Raw genomic sequence first — 20,000 nt, 5'->3', positions numbered from 1 at the left:
TGGCTACCTGGCTACCTGGGACGGAGGACCTCCCTGGCCTCCCTGGCTTCTCTGGCTTTCAAGGCTGCAGCCAATCAGCACGCAGCTCCTGGGCCCAAACCTCATTAATTGCTCTGAGTTAGATACGCTCCCCTTAATTACTCCTCTTTAAAGACCCAGAAAAATCTGCTCTTTAGATACCAACGCTGGCAGCATGCACACACACACACACACACACACACATGCACACACACGCGCACACACACACACACACACACTCTCACACAAACACTTTCACACATGCATTCTCACTCTTGCACCCTCTCTCTCTATTTGCCTCTCTACACAAACACCTGCGTGTGAGAGAGAGAGAGAGAGAGAGTCCTGTCATCTCCGGCTGCATCTCTCTGAGTCCGCTGCCCTGCCCCGACCCCCCTCTGTCCGCCCCCCGCCCCCCCGCCGCTGCGTTTATCTGCAGATGCTGTGGTTTCGGGGGAACCCTCGCGGGACGCCTCCTGACGGACTCACAGGTCCCAGTGCCCCCCCCCCCCCCCCCCCCGCTGTGCCCTTCAGAGACAGGATGGTTCTGATGAGCTCTGGCAGCTGGAGAGAGAGCAGGGCGCATGTGCCCCCCTCTGAGGTGGGGGGGGGAGCGGGGGGTCCCACAGCCAATCCTGTCCTTGAGTACCATCATCACCCCTCACAACCTTTAATGTGTACTTACAACTCACACAGCGCTGGGGTGATGGGGGGAGAGCAAGAGGGGGGGAGAGAGAAAGAGACAGAGGGAAATAGGGAGAGAGGGCGGAAATAAATTGAGAAAGCGAGAGAGGGGGAGGGAGGGAGAAGGAGAGAGGGAGTGAACGAAATAGAGAAAGAGGAAGAGATAGAGGAGAGAGGGAGAGAGAGGGAGACAGAGGGAGTGAGAGAGAGAGCAATAGCTCATTTGTTTGCTGTGTGATGGGTGTGTGTGTGTGTGTGTGTGTGTGTGTGTGTGTGTGTGTGTGTGTGTGTGTGTGTGTGTGTGTGTGTGTGTGTGTGTGTGTGTGGGGGGGGCCAGGCTTAATGAAGGCTGGGTATTATCAGGAGGACCTGCTTTAATTGCTTTTCTGTATTAAAACGGGGAGAGCCTGGCACAGCACTGGCGTGCTCTTCTTCTGGGATTCTGGCCTGAGTGTGCGTTCAGCGAGCTCTTCAGCCGCACGCCCCTGTCCTCATAACGAGGGGGGGGGGGATTTCTGCGCTGGATATTCCCCATTTCCCAACACAAAGAGGGGGTGGGTTGGCAGGTGGGGGTGGGGGGGGTTTCTGCACTGGATATTCCCCATTTCCCAACACAGAGAGGGGGTGGGTTGGCGGGTTTGTGGGGGGGGGGGGTTATGCTACACTATTACGGAGAGGTGAAAGTGCCCCCATTCTCCCCGTCAGCGATGCTGGGGGGGCAGGTGGTCCATGCCGTTGCTAGGACGCGGGTCCCCTCTCTCGCGCTCACGCCGCCGTGGCAACGCCGGCCTGGTGTCCCCCACAGCACCGGCGGCTCGTCCAGGGTCACGCGGGGTTAATATCACCGCCATCGCGCGCTGAGAGTCTGCTCCAGACATCGCCCCGGAAACCGGTGATTGACAGCGCCATGGTAACATGGGTCAGCCTTTGATTTAAGATTTTAAAAACTTTTTTCTTCGGAGTTCTTAAGAGCGATCTCCGAGATGCACACGGAATGTTTTACACTTCACACAATCATACTCATACTTTTTTGTTTTGTGAAAAATGGTTTCAAATAACTTCTTAGATATACTACTACTACTGCTACTGCAACAACTAATAATAATCATCATCATCATAATCAGTCATAATAATAATAATAATAATGATTTAATCAACATTGTCAGTTTTAAATCTCTCCTTTTTGCTTTCTATCTTTATTTTCCCTTTTTACACATTTATGAAATCATTTCAGAAGTTTAATCGGAAAGAGAAAAAAGAGACTGTGCGTATGTGTGAAAGTCAGAGTGAGAAAGAGAGAGAAAAGGGGGGAGCGAGAGAAAGGGGGAGAGAGAGGAGGAGAGAGAAGGCTGGCCGATGTCTATTCAAAATCAGTTTTTCAGATCCTGCAGCTTCCTTTGAAGGCATTTCTCTTTCCCCCGTCCTCGCAAAGAACTCACCGCTGTTTCCTCACAACTCAGCTTTGCATTCGAAAGCCTGCTTCCCTTGGACCGCGCCGGCAGGTTCTGAGTTCCCTTCAGAGACGCCCGGAACGCGCCGGACTTTCATGCCGGGAAGAGGGTGGAATTCCGCATTGATCTTCCCAATCAGCCTCTCCTGGGACAGCGCGAATCAAAAAAAAGGGAAAAGTTCCGCGAAAAAAGGGATGCTTCTCCTCAGCATCCAAAAGACGCGGCACCTCAGAACTGTCAATCTGTCTGCTTTTCAGTCAATCAATACCTTCCGCATTTTCGATCCGTCTGTTTACAGATCATTCACAATGTACACAAACGCCGTGATTATAAATAGAAAGTTTCGCCGTCCTTATGATTTTCGCGAAAGATGTTTCTTTCAGATTTACGCCATCCACTCCTTCCCTCCCAAAATCTGTTTTATTCTGTGCCTTCAGAGGTGTCAATCAAAGTGTCAAAATCCCTGCATCTGCCTTAAGAGATTTAATTATTAGCATTAAAAATCAGACAAGTGTGAGAAGAACGAGTGTAGAACCACACTGAGGTTTCACCCGCGAGCACGAGCTCGTCTGTGGCCCAAGCCCCAACGCCTGCATCCGAGATCAGTGCTCTGGGAGATCAGTGCTCTGGGAGATCAGTGCTCAGAGGGATCAGTGCTCAGAGGGATCAGTGCTCTGAGAGATCAGTGCTCAGAGGGATCAGTGCTCTGAGAGATCAGTGCTCAGAGAGATCAGTGCTCAGAGGGATCAGTGCTCAGAGAGATCAGTGCTCAGAGGGATCAGTGCTCTGAGAGATCAGTGCCCAGGGGGATCAGTGCTCTGAGAGATCAGTGCTCTGAGTGATCAGTGCTCAGAGGGATCAGTGCTCAGAGAGATCAGTGCTCAGAGGGATCAGTGCCCAGGGGGATCAGTGCTCTGAGAGTAAAGAGCAGAGTTGTTTCACAGACTGACAATAAGCTCAAATTCCCAAAACCACAGATGTCAGCCTTCCTACATTCACTTTCCCAAAAATAATCATACAAACACACACACACACATCATACACACAAACACACACACATATACACACGGACCCATACAAAAACACACAGGGTGCATGGGGTATCCTGGGTATCGTACCTCCACAGCTGAAAGGGGGGGGTGACTGGGGGTTGGGGGGGGGGGTGTTTGCCTGGCAGTTTGTGCACCTGGTGAGGACGAGCGCAGAGTAAGGACAGCTCCGTGCAGAGAGGCAGATTTCCCTCCGGAACGTTCTTCAGATGACTTATTCATGAGCCGGTGAGCTGGGAGACCTCCCCCTGAGCGCTAGGCCCCGCCCCCCCACCTCCCCGGCCCGCCAGAGAGGCTCAGACTAATTACTCCCTCCTCTCATCCGGCCTAATTGCTCTTATCAAATTAAAAATCCCGTATTAACCCAGACGCCGCGCTTCAAATGACAACAAACATTCGGCGGCCATTTTGTTCTCCTTTCCTTGGCGCCGTTTGACATTTTCCAGACTGAGTCGGCGCTTCAGGGCGACAGGTCCTTTAGTTCGGGCTGTTTTGGGATGGGGGGGGGGGGGGGGGTGTTATATTTTCCCAAAGTTGCGGGGGACATGTCTGCCCGCCCCAGGACCTACTGTCAGTCAGTCTGAGAGGAAGTGGAATCGTGCTGATCTAGTGATGCCTCACACGGCTAGGCTCCTGGACTTGGGATCCTTGAGCTGGATTACGCACGTAAATAATTAAATAACTAAACAGAAAGTCAAATAATCAGACAGACAGAAGGGTCAATAAATAACAAAAGAAATTCAAGAAATAGACGGATCAATAAGTAACTAATAACCTAATATGTGTAAACAGATTTACTAATAAACAGAGACGGTGACAGATTGACATAGATAGATGGATGGATGGATGGATAGATAGATAGACATATAGATAGATAGACAGAAGGACGGACAGACAGACAGACAGACAGATAGACAGATGGATAGGTAGACAGACAGATAGTTGGACAGATAGATAGAATAGAAGGAAATCCCAGCAGGGTTCAGAATAGCGGGAGAATGCGCATACTAAGCACACACAAAGTACCTCTGATATTCTCCTGCCTCATGAATTATGCATCAGCTCCTGCCAGCCATAACCACACAATAGCAACACAGCCCCCCTGTCCACACCCCCCCCCATCCACACCCGTCCCTGTCCACACACCCCATCCCCCCATCCACACCCCCACTGATGCTGATACCACAACCTGTAGATTACACACACTAACCGCCCCCTCATTGGTGAAGATGGTTCTAAATATCTACAGCACGATAAAGGATAGTAGGATGGGTCAAATGCAGAGGAAATTACCCCATGGGGTTCAATAAAGTATATCATATCTTATATCTACTAAGTAAATCAGCTCTCATAGAGTATATTTTAACTATGACAGAGTACATATAACAATGAGAGAGTATATTTTAACTATGACAGAGTACATATAACAATGAGAGAGTACATTTTAACCCCTTTGGACGACAAAGTCTGTTTGAGTGGAATTAATTCACAGCATTTCTGTGCTGAACGGCATTTACTGTAACAGGCGGCAGCAATCACATGACCTTGTCACATGACATTCTCATCAGCTGCAGACAGGTGACAGGTGAACAGGTGACAGGGCGCTCTGACCTCAGGGGTGAAAGGAGCTCCCGGCAGCTCGGGTCCACGTGCGTCTCCTAATCACCCCCTGACCCCCCCCCCCCCCCCCCCGCGCGCCCGTAAGAAGGCGCGTTTGTCTCACGCAGATCACCGGCGCTCTCCGGAGCCTCCCCGAGCCGCGGCGGGACGCTATTAGCATTAGAAAGGGGAACACGAGCGCTTTAATTTTTAACAAGGCGTCCTGAACGAGCCGCACAGATCCGCGCAAGTGACAGAGCCCGGAATTATGCGCGGTATTAAAGGGGAGCTGCGTTAATATCCTGCCGACATCAATCGGACGAAAACGTGGAGGGGAAAGAGAGGGGAAAGAGAGCGGAAAGAAAGCAGACGATCCGTGTTTTCAATAAAAATAACATTAAAGAAAATCCACCACGGATCTCGCATATTGATCGGGGTTCTGTGTAAGGAATTAATCATGAGCTGAACTCCATACATCAAACATTCATAAATAAATAACGACCTAAACAATTTATCATATTCAGACTGAAGTCACTGTCTCATTAGTCACGGTCCCTCCTGGCCTTCGTCTGCCCTGAAACCGAACTGTTCTGCATGCACAATAAAGACATAAAGAATAACAACAATACAAATGTGCATGTCTGTTCCCAGATTATTATTATTATTATTGAAGTAGTAGCAGTAGCAGCAGCAGTAGTAGCAGTAGCAGTACCAGTAGCAGTAGTAGCACTAGGAGCAGCAGTAGCAGTGACAGTAGCAGCAGTAGTAGCAGTAGCAGTAGTAGTAGTAACAGTAGCATCAGCAGTGACAGTAGGAGGTATAGTAAATGGAATAATTATTGACTTTGTTGGTACTGCAGTGGCACCATCATTATTGTCTGAATCTTCAGTTTCGGCTGATGCTTCTGAATCGGGTCAGAAAGACAAAGGTGTACAAAGTGAGTGTTCTTCCCAGCATCCCAAATACCACCATTCACCTCCCCCCCCCCACTTCATCTACAGTGACGGACAGCTGCTAATTTCAGCTAAAATACAAACAAACCACAATCCATCCATCATCATCACACACGCGCACACACACGCACACACACACACACACACACACACACAGTGAGATCCCAGTTTAAAAAATCACCAGGTCACCTCGAATTCAGCCTCGTCACTGTGTGTGTGGGGGTATCAGAGGACCGGGGGGCCGGGGGTGGGGGCAGTGGGGGGGCTCAGGATCCTGACAGGTGGAAGATCCCGTCGTGTGGTTAATGTCCCGCGGCAGCGCGTGGCGATGGCGGGGGTGGGGGCGGTGGTGCGCGGGGCTCCGCCCCTCCGCCAGCAGAGCTTCAGACGCGGCGCGGCTCAGTCACGCATCGGCGGGACGACGCTGTTCACACGGCAACCCAAATATGTCACTGCTAATTTAGAGCTGCCGAGCAAAGGAGCATGGGAAAAAAAAACACATTAATAAAAAATAAATAGCACACACACACACACACACACACACACACAGACACAACCGAGGAGCAGCCAATCAGCACAGCTCCTTCATACTGCATCAACAATCAGACAGGAGCATAACTTGCTCCTGCTTGCTGTATTTCAATCTGTGCTGCTGAACACAGAGAGGATCATGGGACATGTAGTCACTGATCTCTAACGAGTCACAGAGGCTGAACTCTAGTGAGTCACAGATGAGCAGCCCTGCTCCAAACGAGCCACACTTAACCCCGCCCTGCTCCAAACGAGCCACGCCTACCTGTCTGTGACTGAAGTGAGGCGCTGCACAGTCAGGAGGACCTGTGAAGCCCAGGGTGGAGGAGCAGGTCCTCACCTTACAGGTGGAGCCCAACCGCAGGTGGAGGAGCAGGTCCTCACCTTACAGGTGGAGCCCAACCGCAGGTGGAGGAGCAGGTCCTCACCTTACAGGTGGAGCCCAACCGCAGGTGGAGGAGCAGGTCCTCACCTTACAGGTGGGGCCCAACCGCAGGTGGAGGAGCAGGTCCTCACCTTACAGGTGGAGCCCAACCGCAGGTGGAGGAGCAGGTCCTCACCTTACAGGTGGAGCCCAACCACAGGTGGAGGAGCAAACCTTCAGCCCAGCGGGCGTAGGGCACGAGCCCTCTCACTGGGTAGTTTAAGACAGAGAGCTGCTTACTGCACTGTGTGAAGAGGCCCTCCCTCCCTTTACCATGATGGGAAGCTGACAGCTGACGGTGTTGATGCTTACCGTTGCCTGGCAACGCATAGCTCCCTGTCTGAACCGGTTTGCCTCCATCTTTTTTTCTTTTTTTTTTTCCCCAAGAGTACATAAATATTCCCATAGATACAAAAGCTTCATAAATAGCATCATGGTGTAACTGTAAAACCCAGCCAATGTCACAACCCATTATATTTATATGGCTGGAATCCACCTCATTCTAATGGGCCAATCTACAGCCCACAGCTGACTGATACAGAGCATTTCTGGCAATAAGCTGAATATATGAAGGTTCAAACTGAGCTTTTTTAATTCAAAACAAGTCTGAAATATTCAGTTACTCACACACCACCTCAACCATTGAAAAGTGTTATTCTATTGCCAGTCTTTACATGAAACTCAATGCCAGGATGTCTGATATCTGGACATTAAAACCACAGGATAGATTACTAATGTGGTGAATTAAAGTCTGAAAACGCAATACTGAAGGTTCTGGTGGTTCTCTAATGGTGAGGAGGGCATTTTTCTGACTCTAATTCCCTTACATACTGCTGCTGTGTGATCATCTTTAGCCCATGTTAAAGGATTTATACGGAGCCAGATCGCATTTATCAGGCCTTACTCCAGATACGATGGCGTAAAGAACGTCCCCCCCACACTGACACCTATAAGGAAGACACAAACAGCACAAACAAACCGTCTTTAGTGATCTAGACTTCTCCTTCGTGCTTTTTTTTATAATTCATGAGAACAGCGACAAGGAGGAAAGCACCTGAGCACCTCAAACAGAGCCATCCCCATCATCATGTTCCTTTTCTTCCCCTGGAAATGGTTCAAAGCTGCTAACGACCTGCTCGGTCCCCCCCCCCCCCCCCCCACCCCCCAGCAAAGAGAGCCTGCTTCCCCAGTCCCTTCCAATTTCAGGATCCCCCGTCAGGCTCTCTCTCTCCCTCTCTACTTTCCCTCTGAACCTCCGGACGAGCGAGGAGCCATCATGTTATTCTTTCTTTCTTTCTTTCTGTTTGTTTGTTTTTCTTCTTCTCTCTTTGTTCTCTTTCCTCCTCGACTACAAGACACGGTTACACCCGTCCGTCAGAATCAAAGACCATCGCTCGCAGACCGGCGCGGAGGTTAGCGGGAGGGAGCCCGCCCGCCCGCCCGCCCGCCCGCCCGCCAGCCCGCCAGTCCGCCCGCCCGCCCGCCCGGCAGCCCGCCAGTCCGCCCGCCCGCCCGCCCGGCAGCCCGCCAGTCCGCCTGCCCGCCCGCCCGGCAGCCCGCCAGTCCGCCCGCCCGCCCGCCCGCCCGCCCGCCCGCCCGCCCGCCAGCCCGCCAGTCCGCCCGCCCGCCCGCCCGCCAGCCCGCCCGCCCGCCCGCCCGCCCGCCCGCCCGCCCGCCCGCCCCAAACTCCCGCCATCTCCCCGGCTCAAACTCCCGCCATCTCCCCGGCTCAAACTCCCGCCATCTCCCCGGCTCAAACTCCCGCCATCTCCCCGGCTCAAACTCCCGCCATCTCCCCGGCTCAAACTCCCGCCATCTCCCCGGCTCAAACTCCCGCCATCTCCCCGGCTCAAACTCCCGCCATCTCCCCGGCTCAAACTCCCGCCATCTCCCCGGCTCAAACTCCCGCCATCTCCCCGGCTCGCCGCGACGCGGACGGGAGAGCCGCTAACTGGAGCTTCAGCTGCGCGCGACGCGGACGAGCCGCGCAATCTGAGGAGAACAGTGTGTATACTGGAGAGCGCACTTTCAGAGTCGGCCTGATCCTCAGGGAACAGAACCATGCGAATGGTGTGTAATACACACGTGTGTTCCCCCCCCCCCCTTTTCATAAAACTCTAAACAAGCCTAAATAAGATTGGGCATGTGCATTGATGTTGCTGAGTTTTGCGGGATTAATACATTCCTTTCATGTGACATCATACATGCTGAAATATCCTACACTTCCAAAAAAGAAAGAAATGAGAAGAGCATTCAAGCCAGAAAATAACACGGAACCTTGCATGACAAGTTCTGATTTGCTTTGCATTTGACGATAATGATAACAGGTAAATAAAAATAAACAGCAAACAATGAGATTTGAAACGGTGTAAAAATGCACTAATTAGGGGTACATTTCTTAGCTCAGTTTAGTGTATCTAGGCTGGAACTTTCAGTAGAACTAGTGAGATTTTCTTGTTTATTTAATTTAGTTTCAGAGGTCGAAAAGTCAACCATGTTACATGAGAACAAAAAACAAAACACTACAACCTCCAATTTATGAGCTCACAGCCCAACGCTGCCTTCTGTAGGAGCACCTCCTCTAGGTACAGCACTGAGGACCCACTGTGTATTTATGTGGGTGTGTTTGTGTGTGTGTGTACGCATGAGTGTGTGCATGTGTATAAGTGTGTGTGTGTGTGTGTGCATATGTGGGTGTGCGAGTGTGTGCATGTGTATAAGTGTGTGTGTGTGTACGCATGAGTGTGTGTGCGTGTGTGTATGTGTGTGTGTGTGTGTGAGTGTGTACGCGTGTGTGTGTGTGTATAAGTGTGTGTGTACGCATGAGTGTGTGTGTGTGTGTGTGTGTGTGTGAGTGAGTGTGTACACGTGTGTGTGTGTGTATAAGTGTGTGTGTACGCATGAGTGTGTGTGTGTGTGTGTGTGTGAGTGAGTGTGTACACGTGTGTGAGTGTGTGCATGTGTGTGTGTATGCATGTACGTGTGAGTGCGTGTGTGCGTGTCTATAAGGGATCCTTGCACTCTGCTATCAGGGGGAAATGCTAATTTGCTCTTTGATCATCTTGCGGCAGGAAATTAATTTGTACCCATTTCCTCTTTTCCCTACCCGCACACACCCTGCCAGTCTTCCCGCTCTAAACCCCTCCCACCCCCTCGAGTGGCACCTCACACAGCTTTAGCCCCGCCCCCGACGGGCACACACGCTCTGTGGCTCTCTGACTGGCAGCCCCAGAGACTTCCTGTCTCTGCCTCAATCCCCTTCTAATGAGTCTTTAAGAATCAGTGTCAGTGGAGACTCCCGCCTGCCCGCGCACACCTACGGCACGTTTAAACAAAGCGCGAGGGGGGGAGGGGGGTAAGTGTCAAGTGGCAAAATTAATCAAAACTAATTTCTATCAGCCGCCCATTAGGATTGTTTAGGGTGTCCGCGGTGACAGGTAAAATAATGAACCTGGCGGAGATGGGGGAAATTAACCTCGGATTGTTCCGCGTCGTCGTGGTCAAATGGAAACATCAGCGCCGGCAGAATGAGAAAGAGATTCATTAACGGCGGTTGCGAGCGCGTGCGCAAGCGCGAAGCTCCGCGGAGACGCTCGGAAAAGCGCTCTCGTAATGTAGCATGGAATCGCTTGCTTGTTATTTGCGACAGCTGCCATAATCTTCGGAGATTACTTTCAGCAGCGGTAATTAGCGGGGTATGCGCGGGGAACAATTACGCGGCTGCGTCCCGCCTCGACAGGACCGCCACCCCGTCTCTCTCTCCCGTGATCCGGGGGAAACTCAATCAAGTCCGCATTCTTCTGGGAGTTTATTAACACTTAGCATCTGAAAAGGGGTTTCAAAGACAACCACGCTTGACTGACCGCCAAAAATGAATTTTTAATGACGTGAATATTTTGCGGCTCTCATTTTAATTATTTTTTACAGGAGCCCAGCAGACTCTGTTTTTCATAAGAAGCTGCTCCTATTAGTTGTGTAAAAAAATGACAAAATTATTTGTTTTCTATTGAGAGGAATAAAAAAGCACAAAGAAACGTTCAGAGACAGTGAGACCCAGACAAGACAGTGGAATATATAAGCAGCCTGTCCATCTAAAACAAACCCATAATACAGCACATACACCTGCACACACACGCACACACACGCACACACACACACACACACACACACACTCACACACACACACACACACTCACACAGTTCATTGAGTTCCGTGACAGCAACAGAAGCACCAGTCGTCATCTACAGGTGTCCTTGTCAGACGCAGATTAATTATCTGACACACTGCAGGGGACGGGTTCTCTCTCACACACACACACACGCACACACACACGCACACCAGTCTTATCACTCACACCTTTAAAGGGTAGAGCTCTGCTATGGCCATCAAAACCAAGGGGAGGTCAAGACTGTGATATCATTCAAGGTGTGCACACACGCACACACACACACACATGCACACACACACACACACACAGGGCAGGGAAGCACATGTTTCCTACGCACAAACTATTAGTGCTATTTTGAATACAATACCTAATACTACTACATACAGCCCGCATACTTAATAACACAAGTGTCATATAGAAATAAACAATCGACACAAGTGATTTAATTTGTATTGCACAATACTGTTGACATACTGTATATCAACAATATAATAAACAAATTAAAAGTATAAATGTACTACTACAGGCTACAGTTGCTTTTAAAACGTACTGAAATAATAAACCACAAAGCACTTCATTACATGAGAAAAGTTATGACCTGACATATTACAATTTAATGAAATGTAATCATAAGTCTGATTGCTGAACATGACAAAAGGAAATTCATTAACCACAGTAGGCACATATTTGCAAAATTAAATATTTTTAGTATTTGGTTTTCAAATGAAAATATAGAATCTATTATGCTGAAAAATTAGCGGTGGGGGTTTAGTGGTTGCCATGGACGTACCCAAAGGAAACAGAAGGTCATTTTTTTCGAACATGCACTCATTTTCACAGACTGGGCACAAAACAACGTCTCCTTCTAAACATGGACGGGGCCAAAACCCCAGATTATTTTTAAAGCGTGGTGCCTATTGGCAGCTGTTTATTTGGGCTGTTCTTCTGCACAACTTGACGTTTCAGTTCTCAGTTCTCTCTTTTTACCATGGTCAGACTTCCTGACCATGACTTTAAACTCATTTCCAGCAAAAAAATAAAAAATAGAAAATAAAAAATTTAAAGAAGAGCCCCTTAGTGAAGAACATGTTCATTAATCAGAGGGTAAACTGGATCAGCATTGACTGAACTTATATTAAATGCAATGCTGAATCAGACATTCAAATTAAAAATTAAGCTCTGCAAATGTATATTTTAAAATGGCATATTGAAAAAAAGTCAGTAACATTTGTTCACTAGCAACCTGTACAGCAGTATTTAATTTGCCTTATCATCATGTTGATATACAGAGCTTATTAAAACGGTCTGGTCCTTTTTCTAACTGCTCATAACTAAGAGCTAATTCAGATATCGATTCACCCTGAAGAAGTGCTAAATAGAACGAAGCGGTACTTGTAATCAGCTTCACGGATCCCGGTAAGTGGGCATGAAATCAAATCATGAAAGCGATTTGACGAGAGAAAAAAGAACCCATTTCTGCCAGCTGGATGCCCCCGACGGACGCGAACGGCAGGATATTTACGGCGGCTGCGTCTTTAAGCCGCGATGGATAATTCACGGACGCGCGACACATGTGCGCGCTGTCGGAGTGACGGGGACCCGCGCGAGGGTGACAGAGCGGCGGGTCGGGGACGGAGGACGGGGCTCGGCGGCGCGTGCGGCGCTAACACGGATCGCAAGCTGAGATACGAGACCATTTACATAACTCACCCGCTAAACCCATATGGAGGACACACGCCATTGTTTACCCAGCTTCTGTGGAAAAAAACGTCCCTCTTTCCCTGCCCTCTAATCTTCCCAGAAGAAGGGGGGGGGGGGGGGGGGGTTGGTATATTCTAGAGGACCCCCAGCCTGCTGCTTAATACTTTTTTTTTTTAAATCTTGCTTTAGTAGGAAGCTGTGCCCCCCCCTCTCCAGAGCACCCCCCCACTGGGTCACACAGCCGTACGGGTGAGGGCCTTCTCCTACGCTGCCAGCCGACCCACAATGCCAAGCAGCTGGCACAACTGTTTGGGGAGGGGGGCAGCATTGAGATGGGACATGGGCCCCCGAAGTTCCCCTCTCAGGGGCTGAGGGGCTCCTCAGTGATTATTAGGGGCTTGAAACTCGGGGCACACGGCCCTGCTTGTCCCACAGGACTGAAAACTTCCCTCACAGCGATCAATCAGGCAAATGATCTGTCTTCATCTTCCCTCTCCTCAAAAAGAAAATCTCTCCCTTCTTCTCTTTCTCTCTCACTCTTTTTCTCTCTCCCTCTCTCTCTTCCTCCCTCTCTCTCTCTCACTCTCTCTCCCTCTCCCCCTCTTTCTCCCTCTCTCTGTCTCTCTCTCTCTGTCCCTCTCCCCCGCTCCCTCTCCCTCACGATTCCACTCACTGACTCACCACAGCGGGTGCCCTACTTGGCGCTGTGTTCTGCGTGACCTTTGACCTCTCTCTGTGTAATCTCAGAAGACCAAAAGAGGGCAGTATAGATCTTTTGATGAGTAAGCGCTGACATCTTCCACACTGCCTCACTAACAGGCACCGCCGATCGATCAGAGCCAGAATGGCGCTCGATGCGAGAGCTCAGGGCTCTGCTTCGCTTCTGTTTCTCACTTAAACCTTCATCCCAGGTGCAGGAATGTGCTTCACGCACACGACGCAGGGAAATCAGTGCAGTTAGAGCACGTCACCCCATAATGCATTCCACACATCTTGCCTTTGAAATGCTGTATTAATAAAATATACAGTTTTCTTTATATTCATCTGACTGGACACTAGCCATTTTCGGTGATAATCGCACATGTGATGACCAATTAAAAAATAGCACTAAACATTAAACATGCTGTTGTCATGCATTCTCGAGCATGGCCAGAAGTCAAGAACCCTCATCCACTGAACTGTAAATTAAAACATTTCTTGTATTAATTCACATAAAAACCTATGAAAATCATGCAATGCAGCCTTGGCAATGCCACAAACATATCTCTGAGCAGGCACCTTTAGCCAGAGAATGAAATCATGTGACAGGCTGTGGCGTGTTTGGCTTCACATGCAATTTTAGAAACACGCTTAATTAAGCAAAAGTCTCTCAGCATGCAGAGGCCAGATAAAGATGCTGGTGTGAAGGTTTAGCCCTGTGTCATACAGCTGGATAAACATGGTGGTATAAAGGTTTAGCCTGTGTTGTGTAGCTGGATAAACATGGTGGTATAAAGGTTTAGCCTGTGTTGTGTAGCTGGATAAACATGGTGGTATAAAGGTTTAGCCCTGTGTCATACAGCTGGATAAACATGGTGGTATAAAGGTTTAGTCTGTGTTGTGTAGCTGGATAAACATGGTGGTATAAAGGTTCAAGCCTGTGTTCTGTAGCAGGATAAACATGGTGGTATAAAGGTTTAGCCTGTGTTGTGTAGCTGGATAAACATGGTGGTATAAAGGTTTAGCCCTGTGTTGTGTAGCTGGATAAACATGGTGGTATAAAGGTTCAAGCCTGTGTTGTGTAGCTGGATAAACATGGTGGTATAAAGGTTCAAGCCTGTGTTGTGTAGCTGGATAAACATGGTAGTGTAAAGGTTTAACCTTGTGCTCTATGGCACAGTGATTATTCGAAGAAAAGTACATTAAAATAACCAAGCCATGTTTTTTAATTTAGTAGTATCTACACTGCAATTAGTCGTGAAAACGTCTGACTACCCGCTTGCCTTTTAACATTAAATGACAAAACCACACCCGGCAACGTGGGTAGTTCTGTTTATATTCACAGGCCCCAACAGACAGAAGCACAAAAGCGACTGCCATCGTTTCCTCTGAGAGATAAACTGCCGACCCTGATCTCTGATTCCTACTTGTGGCGCGTGATTGTGCGGAGGCTGTAGGCCTGGGCGATATGCTATAGATCTGTTGTGATATAAATACCGTGCCACAGACGTTGCGCGCAGTAATACGCGCTGCTTGCTTAGTTTATGTCTTCCCCGCGGTTGATAGTGGAGCAGTCGCACTCCGCTCGCGCGCAGAGGCCCGTCATGCAACTTTAATGACTCTTAAGCATCTCATTTTTTTCTTCCCCTCTGTTTTTCTCGCAATTTAACGGCTTAATATGGATCAACTGCACTTGTTGGTTTTGTGCTGACATTTTTATAATTCCAGATCCACGTGCTGCTGTTTGTTTACGCGCAAAATCGGTTGTTGAGAAATAGCTTATTACCGGAGAGGCGGGAGGGCTGGGCATCTTGGCGGGTGGACTGATTTTAAGTGTAGGCTCTCCTGCTCTGTGACGACAGCAGAACATTTTAAACTACGTTTTGTGCGCTCCCACTCACCCGACGATACGGACGATCTAACACAGCCTCGCGCTGTGCCTACGGCATTGGAGAGGGAACCACATAGCACTCATCTCGCTCTCTATCTTGACCTTTGACCTGGATGTACTCATGTCCTTGCCGGGGTTCAGAACTTTTCCGGTGAGTCCTGCACAGGTTCTAGGCGTCAAAAAAGGGCCGTTTTCACCTTTACTTTTAAAACTGCCGTTTCAAAAAAAAAAAAAAAAAAAAAAGTACACAAAACAAACAGGTCAACAACGGATGAGCCTGAACAACTGAATGAAAATGACAGTAGATAATCCAGTGCGCAGGTGAATGCGCGTGGCGTCGCCGCGCGGCAGCGGACCGCAGAGAGAGCTGCTCTGTTCTCCCGGCTTTGAGATCCACGCTTGTGGGCGCGCGTGCCGTGCCCCGGAGCATCGCGCTGCTTCATTCAGAAAATATTCCCTTAATGAGTCTGTGAAGAGCGGCGGAACTTCGCGGGGCGATGAGAGGAAACGCGCGCTTTCGCGGGACAACGCTAAACACAGCGCGGGGCGCTATGGAACAGAAAGCTTCCTTATTCCGGGGATGCATAATTTAGGGACCCCGTTGGATGCTGTTGGTTTTGTGATGTAAAAACCTGATGCAATACAAAGCAATGTCACTTCTCAGCGTCTGCGAGACCACGCGGGCTTCGCTCTCCTGCTGAAAGTTTCACTTTCAAACGGCTTGTGCAAATCGCTTCCTGAAGTGCTCTTCATACGGTTCCATCCATCAAGCAACTGCACATCTTTCGAAAATGCAAAAAATGCGTAACCCCTCGTAATCCGAGTGTCCTATTATATTTCTATTACAAACGCTTCAGAAATGTAAAACAGCCTGCTTCTTTCACAGCTGAACACTGGCTAACATCATTATGACATCATTGCCTTTTAATTTGATACAATGTTTCACAGGGCCTCTGAAATTGCAGAATAAAGACGCCATGAACACCACCCTGATACTTTACATCTAGCAATTAACATTCTGTGCATCAGTGTTTCCATTTCCTGTCTATAACAAGCAAACCATCAAAATTAGCAGAGGTGTTAACAAGACCCTGCAACAAAGATGGTGGATTCATAAAATCACGTGCTGCGAAACGGTGAAACTACGGCTGTTACTTACACTCAGAAAGGTTTGAAGACAGAAATTACATTTGCAATGAATTCCAAAAACTCAAACTAACAAATAATAAAACGCCAGTAACAGCAGCAATCGAAATGTTTTTTAAAAACCCTTACTCTCGCTATGGAATTACAGGCTTTGAAAGCAATAGGTTATGCAACCACTTTTACTCACAGATTTTTTAAAAACTCACAGATTGCTTTTAATTAAATTTTTTTTTTTTTTTTAACAAACTCGTTTCACTAAATGTTGAATCTGCTATGGCTTCATGCTTACCCCAAACCTACCTTCTCATCCCGCGTATCTACGTTGTTCGTTTTACTTGCACAGCGAAGAAGAACAGCCTACATTTTGGACCAGTGGTCGCACTGGTCCGTTACGAATGCAGATCACTGCGAGAAGAAATAACCGTTGTGTGACATGTCTGACGCCAAACTCACGGACATTTCTTTCAGCAATATTGATGCATAAATGCTTTAGTGTTAAATATTTAGGCAAGTTAGATTTAGCACCCTCGCCTAAAGATGTATTATATTTTAAGTTGGGCGCATGGACAGTTTTCCCTTAATCGTCTGCAGAAATTTCTGTAATCTGAGTACACATCGTTTACTTGCGTTAATTATCATGATCAACCTCATTACACCACATAATGAACGGATACGATGGCATTTCATTTGAAATGTGTGTATACGGATAATCGCGGTTTTTGACAATCATGTTGTTTTGTTCACTGCAGAACATCCGCTATGTGCACCGGTGCGGATCTATTCTCAATGAACGGAATGTTCACGTGCCGTTCAGGAGCACGCGCGTTGCCGTTGAAACGGTGGAAGTCGGAGGAATGGCGATGATTTCCCCGCGGCCGATTTCTCGACGAAATGCGTTTGTAAAATGGAATTTGTGTGTGTGCGTGTGTCAGAGAGGGAGAGAGACATCTCAGATATTCGCTCGTACGTTGCATTTTTTGTGTGAAACCAGCCCCAGGCCGAAAACATTTAGCTGGGTCTGTGCCAGATCAGAAATATTCAGCCGGAGGAGCCTGCAGCGTCTATGAGGATGATAACGGGGCCTCTGTGTTCTAAAACGCTACTTTTACACGCCTACCTATTACCCATTGGGTACAAATCCACCAATAAAATCGGCCAAATCTTAATTTAAAAATCTTAATTTAACTGATCTTATCAGTGATGGAGAGACTGCCACTGTGTGCTCCATCCTCGACTGGAAACACAAGCAGGAGAGCTTTTTACCTCACAGGTAGAACGGTGTCCAGGTACACCCTATAGCAGTGGGTGTGCAGGTATACCTGTCTGTGCTGTTCTGTAGTAGTGTGTGTGCAGGTATACCTGTCTGTGCTGTTCTGTAGTAGTGGGTGTGCAGGTATACCTGTCTGTGCTGTTCTATAGTAATGCTTGTGCAGGTATACCTGTCTGTGCTGTTCTGTAGTAGTGGGTGTGCAGGTATACCTGTCTGTGCTGTTCTGTAGTAGTGGGTGTGCAGGTATACCTGTCTGTGCTGTTCTGTAGTAGTGGGTGTGCAGGTATACCTGTGTGTGCTGTTCTATAGTAGTGTGTGTGCAGGTATACCTGTGTGTGCTGTTCTATAGTAGTGTGTGTGCAGGTATACCCCATGTGAGTAGCTCTGTCCTTGGCAGAAGGTTAAGTTTTGGTTGGAGGGGGGGCTGTTTGTGCAGGTCAGCCGCAGAGGGGGAAGAGAAGGGCAACTGTTCCTTAAAAATAACTGCCATGCAGCTGCTGCCGAATCTCTCTCAGCGCCCCCGCCCAACCCCCCCCCCCCCCCCCCGGACCGAGCCCTGGGTGGGCTCAGCGACGCAAGCTCGCTCGCAACTCCCCCCCCCCCCAAAAAAAAGAAAGAGAACCCACAGGGAAAGAGCCCTGGAGGCGACGCGAGCCCATCGCTGAACCGGCCGCACGCTCAGAAAGGTTCATGTAGACGCAGGCCCCCCCAGTGAGTCACATCAGCGTGTATATTAGTGATGTGGAATCAGCTCTTCAGCTCTGCTTCTGATCTCTGTTTCACTCTGTAAGGACCTGAATGTAAAGCCTGAGAGCTCTACTCTGTAGGGTCCAAACATGGGAACTACCTGGAATTTATAACAGCACAAGGGCTTATAATAAAGGACATTGTGTAAATTGTGTGTGTGAGCCGTTAAAATTTTTACATTTCTTGCTTTGTAATATTTGCAGATATATGAGGAATGACTGTGGAATGTGAAGCCTCCCATGTTTTTGCAATGACAAGCCTAATGCAAAGCATATTGTGGGTGTGTGCTTGGGTGAATGTGTGTGTGTGTGTGTGTTTGTGTGTGTGTGCGTGTATGTGTATGTGTGTGTGTGTGCATATATGTGTATGTGTGTGTGTGTGTGTGTGCGTGTATGTGTATGTGTGTGTGTGTGTGTGCATATATGTGTATGTGTGTGTGTGTGTGTGTGTGTATGTGTGTGTGTGTGTGTGCATATATGTGGGCACATCACTGTGAATGTGTGTGTAATTCAGGTGACTGCTGCTTGCCTTCCCCAACCCTTCCTCATTAACCATCATCATCTTCCTCATGCCCTGGTCCATTCCCCCTGCAGAATGTTTCATAATGCGGGACACAGATTTCGCGGGGTGGGGGGGTGGATGAGGGGGGGGTGGATTAAGCGGAGCATCATTACAGGGCACAGAGAAGCAGATACACATCTAGCGGTAATGCGCTGCCATTACCAGCAGCCAATCACTGCCTCTCCTGAGTGGCATTAAGGGTGATGGGCAGATGGGGGGGGGGGGGGGGGGGGACAGATTTTAGGGGTTTCCTTTTTAAATGAAGAGCAGTGTGGAATGCTGGGTAATGCTTATGAAAGGGTGAATGTGGGCCTTATGAAAGGGTGAATTGTGTGCCTTATGAAAGGGTGAATGTGGGCCTTATGAAAGGGTGAATGTGGGCCTTATAAAAGGGTGAATGTGGGCCTTATGAAAGGGTGAATGTGGGCCTTATGAAAGGGTGAATGTGGGCCTTATGAAAGGGTGAATTGTGTGCCTTATAAAAGGGTGAATGTGGGCCTTATGAAAGGGTGAATGTGGGCCTTATGAAAGGGTGAATGTGGGCCTTATGAAAGGGTGAATGTGGGCCTTATGAAAGGGTGAATGTGGGCCTTATGAAAGGGTGAATGTGGGCCTTATGAAAGGGTGAATTGTGTGCCTTATAAAAGGGTGAATATGGGCCTTATGAAAGGGTGAATGTGGGCCTTATGAAAGGGTGAATGTGGGCCTTATGAAAGGGTGAATTGTGTGCCTTATAAAAGGGTGAATATGGGCCTTATGAAAGGGTGAATATGGGCCTTATGAAAGGGTGAATGTGGGCCTCGTTGTTACAGCGACTAATGACAGAAATGAAGCCGCCGGCCTCTCGTCCGTGCGGTTCCCTGTCGGCTCGTTAAGAGGCTGAGTATTTCTGCTGTTTTTTTGTTTTTTACGTCGGGAAGAGAAGCATCTGCCGGCCGATTCCACGTTATAAATATTTCAATTAGCGGTGCGCTCGCTGCGCGGCTAATGCAATCGCGCCCCGGCGAGCGCAGGAAATGGGTCCCTAATCGCCGGCCGGCCGGCCCGGACGAGCCGCGAGTGCGTGTGTGAGGGCCAGGGGTCCGAGGGGGGGGCGGGGGGGCACAT

The sequence above is a fragment of the Anguilla anguilla genome, chromosome 3 (genome assembly GCF_013347855.1).
Source record: "Anguilla anguilla isolate fAngAng1 chromosome 3, fAngAng1.pri, whole genome shotgun sequence".
NCBI classification, from domain to species: domain Eukaryota; kingdom Metazoa; phylum Chordata; class Actinopteri; order Anguilliformes; family Anguillidae; genus Anguilla; species Anguilla anguilla.
This window is presented reverse-complemented; position numbering follows the sequence as displayed.